Source organism: Silene latifolia, chromosome 2, assembly GCF_048544455.1.
Source record: "Silene latifolia isolate original U9 population chromosome 2, ASM4854445v1, whole genome shotgun sequence".
Classification (NCBI taxonomy): Eukaryota; Viridiplantae; Streptophyta; class Magnoliopsida; order Caryophyllales; family Caryophyllaceae; genus Silene; species Silene latifolia.
In genome coordinates, this window is record NC_133527.1 from 46,373,634 (window position 1) to 46,378,337 (window position 4,704).

The following is a 4,704-nucleotide window of genomic DNA, read 5'->3' on the forward strand; positions in this document are numbered from 1 at the left end:
GCGACGGCGCGACCTTTTATGACTTTTAGTGGCACATATTTAAGGTCGAATTCTGAGAGCATCAGAGTCCACCTTGCAAGGCGTCCGTTGAGGACGGGTTTCTCGAAGAGGTATTTGATTGGATCCATTTTGGAATATATCTTGACGGAGTAGCTAAGCATGTAGTGACGTAGCTTCTTCGTTGCCCACACAAGAGCGAGGCATGTCTTTTCGAGTTGCGAGTATTTGCACTCATATTCCAAAAACTTCTTACTTAGATAGTAAATAGCTCTTTCTTCACTTCCTACAGTTTGAGCTAGCATAGCGCCCATGGCGGTTTCAGTTACTGTGAGATATAAACCAAGAGGTTGATCTCGTTGTGGTGGCATGAGCACTGGTGGTTTAGCCAATATCTCCTTGATTCGGTCAAACGCCTTTTGACAATCATCATCCCACATGGTGTGGTCTGTTTTCTTGAGTTTCTTGAAGATAGGCTCGCAAATCATAGTAAGTTTCGATATGAATCGACTTATGTATTGTACCTTTCCCAGGAATCCCCCGACTTCTTTTTTTGTTTGAGGTTGTGGCATTTCGATCAGAGCTTTGATTTTCGAGGGATCTATTTCTATACCGCGTTGGCTAACGACGTATCCCAGGAGTTTTCCGGATGTTACCCCAAATGTGCATTTCTGAGGATTGAGTCTCATGTTGTACTTTCGTAGCCTTGCGAAGAACTTGCGAAGGTTTGCAATGTGTCCCTCTCTTTCCTTGGATTTGACGATCATATCATCTACATATACCTCAACTTCTTTGTGCATCATGTCATGTAGGAGTGTAGTTGCGGTGCGTTGGTATGTAGCTCCGGCGTTGATTAATCCGAATGGCATTCTTGTATAGCAATAGGTTCCCCATTGGGTGACGAAAGTCTGTCTTGTGCATATCTTCCATGGCCATCTTGATTTGGTTATAACCCGCATACCCATCCATGAAGGATAGTAATGCGTGGTCTGCGAGATTGTCCACCAATATGTCAATGTGAGGTAGAGGGAAATCATCTTTCGGACTTGCTTTGTTTAGGTCCCTGAAGTCAACACAAACACGGATTCTCCCATCCTTTTTGGGTACGGGTACTATGTTGGCTACCCAGTCAGAGTACTCGGAAACTTTGATGAACCCGGCTTTGAATTGCTTATCAACTTCCTCCTTAATCTTTAGAGCCCATTCTGTTCTCATTCGTCGAAGCTTCATTTCACGGGCTTGAAACCCGCTTAATCGGAATCCTATGTTCGGCGATATCCCTGTCGATCCCTGGCATGTCTTTGTAGGACCAAGCGAAAACGTCTTTGAATTCATTTAGGAGGTCTATGAAATCGGCCCTTTCGGTAGAGCTCAAGGTAGTCCCTATCCTAAGTTCTTTGGGTTCTAGTTCGGTTCCTACATTGATGGGTTCAGTGTCCTCTATTACTGGTCCCCCTTCCCCTTCCTGTAATATTTCTTTGGCTACGTAGGGAGGTATTTCGGTCAAGTCTGGGTCTTGGTCATCCTCAGTATCATCATAAACAGAATTGCACTCGAAAGAACACAGAGAGTAAGCAGAACCTGATTTATTCATATTAAGATTTGAGTAAAGTTGAAACAAAGAAGCCAACTGATCCATGGTCAGTGGCGGCAAAGGAACAGTAGTTGGGGCATTCCCCGAACTACCGTGACTACTCGATGCTAGGCTAGGAGAAACGAAGGGAGTAGGGATGACAACAGGAGTAGACTCTCTAATGACTTCTCTAGACTCCGACTCTGACTCCGACTCCGACTCCGACTCGAACTCGTCGTCTTCTGGTTCTCCTTTGAACATTTCTCCTTCTCCAGTAGTGAGCTTGAAGAGCCTTCCTTGGTTGTTGGTCCATTTGATAGATTTCCTCCATCCTTTCTGCTGCTTTGTGTCGATTTCTGTGATCAACGCGGTGGGGTTGAAGCGATCGTCCTGAAGTATCATAGTAATGATCTCATCCTGCGCGGCCCTAATGAATCGGTCCTCTCCAAATAATAGGCTAACGGCTTGTTCGTCGAAAGGGGGTGCTTGACGGGGTTTTGACGGTAGGAACCGTTTCGGGAGGGATGAAGTAGCAATCGTGAAAGATCTCGATTCCGGCTAACTTCCTCTCAAGATAATGCCAAGGTTCGGGAAACCCATGAAAGAGTTCTGAATTTCCTTCTTGAACGAAGTATCCATTTAAGGTGGGGAGATATGGCCTCATTTGGACTCCCACGTACTTGCGATTTTGGACTTGAGCGAGCATTTCGAGAACTTCTTGTTTGTGGGTTTGTATCCTAACCCAAGTGGTATCCTTGTCGAGTTTCCTTTCTTGTATGGTGCGAAGGTGTTTTTCCGAACTGGGTTTAAAGGCATTCCAGGGAAGTATCCCTGATTCTTGAGTATGTGGTTGACCACCAAGTTGGAGTAGGGATTATAGTATAAGGGTGCCAACTCACTTTCTATGACATTCACACTTTGGAAGCCCCCAAGTTCGTATATGGGATCTGCAAGGACTTGATTGTTTGATTGCTTCTCAATTATTGCCTTGATAGGTGACGAAGTGATCGTCACAACTTTGCCATTGAGTGGGATCTTGATCTTTTGGTGAAGGGTGGATGTTACCGCTTTGGAAGCGTGAATCCAAGGCCTTCCCAGAAGTATGTTGAATGAAGCTTCGATGTCCACTATTTGGAAGTTTACTTTTCGCTCGATTGGTCCCGTGGCTATGGTTAGGCTAGCAAGTCCAACCACTTTTCGTCGCGTACCGTCATATGCCCGTACACCTTGATTGGTGGGAGTCCAATCCGACTCTTTCATGCCTAGTTTATATGCCGTTTTGAGAGGTATGACGTTGACCGCGGAGCCATCATCTACCAAAGTCATTGGCACATTCTTCTTTAGGCAAATGACGGTGATGTATAGAGCAAGGTTGTGACTAGCGCCAAAAGGTGGCAAGTCTTCATCTGAGAAAGTAATAGGATTACTTAGCCTCGGTGGCTCTTGGAAGACCAAGTTGACTACATCTTCGGGAGTAGAGTTATGCGCTACATTCAATTTGGCCAAAGCTTGCAGTAAAGCTTGGCGATGCGGAAATGAGCTTGCCACTAGTTGCCAGACTGAAAGATCAGCCTTGGTTTTCTGTAATTGCTTGAGCAAATGATCAGTGGGGTCGTCTTCGTTGTCATTTGGTGTGATGACATTGGTTGGACCGTTTTGAGTGGCGCTTTGATATGGGCGGCCCGAACGAGTTAGGTGATCCACATCTTGGTCTTCACCATTTTGGACTATTTCCTTGACCAAGGAGTTTTCAATGAGGTATTCGTCTTCATCGTCATCGGCCCACACCCCATTGATTGCAGCTAGTTCCTTCATTCTCATGATATCACTTTCTAGTTGTATGATTTGATCAACTAGTTTATCCACCACGGCGACTACCTCTTGCATAGTAGCATTTTGAGAGAAGATCAATGGTACACGTTCTTTAGGCGTTGCATTGGGATCGCGTAAGGTCGTTACCATGTTTTCTAGTTCCCACACTTGTCTATCTACACTCCTTGCCCATGCGATGAAGTCGGAAATGGTAGGGGAGATGGTAGAGTAGAGTCTTTCTTTCTCAATTGCATGAATTTCATTTTCGGTGGGAGAAATGAGATGTGAGCAATCTAAGGTAGATTCGTCACTTGTAATCACTAGAACTCCAAGAGGATTCCGAGTGTTGTTGGGCTTACCTCCTGGTGGAATTGGAAGTCGACCGTCTTCAATCATATCCTGAAGCACGTGTTTCAACTTGTAGCATTTTTTACGTGTCGTGCCCTTTGCCCCTATGGTATTCACAAGAGGAGTTTTCATCCCGAACTTGGACTTTCTTTCGGGTTCGGGAGTAGGTCCAATGGGTTGGAGTTTACCTTGCTTCATTAGCCTTTTTAGAGCGTTGGAGTATGTGTCCCCAAGGTTCGTGAACTTCCTTGGTGGGCTAGTCTTCTTGGATGGCTCGAGAAGGTTAACTTCGTCGGTCTTGCTAGTAGAGCCGTATGAACGACTCGTGGACCCTTGATATCCTCGACCTACCGTTTTGGACAAGAGCCCTTTACGGATGTCATCTTCGATTCGTGTTCCTAGTACAGTTAAGTCCTTGAAGGTCTTGATGTTTTGATATCTCAAATGGTTGGCATATATGGGTTTGAGATTATCCACGAACTTTTCCACGAGGGTAGCCTCATCCGGGCGTTCAACTAGTTGAGTACTAGTCTTCCTCCACCTACTTAGGAAGTCGGTGAATCCTTCTTTGTCATTTTGGGTAAGAACCTCTAGAGTACGCATGTTGATTTGGATCTCGGCATTATCCGCGTATTGTTTCGAGAACTCGATCGCGGCGTCTTCCCAAGTAGCGACCTTTTTGTGATCTAAAGTGTAGAACCATTGCTTTGGGATGGTGTCAAGAGATGAAGGAAAGATCCTTAAGAACATCTCGGGTTTGATGCCTTTGATAGACATGTAGTCCTTGAAGGCGCGGATGTGGTTCAAAGGGTTCTCATGTCCTTTAAACTTAGGGATATCCGTCATGCTAAAGTTAGTGGGCAATTTGGAATTGACGGCTTCATACTTGCGATTGTTCTCCTTGTAAATGTCATCCCCCTTAAGGTACATCAATTGCTCCTCTAGGTATTGGAGTCTTTTCTCATTGCAGTTGT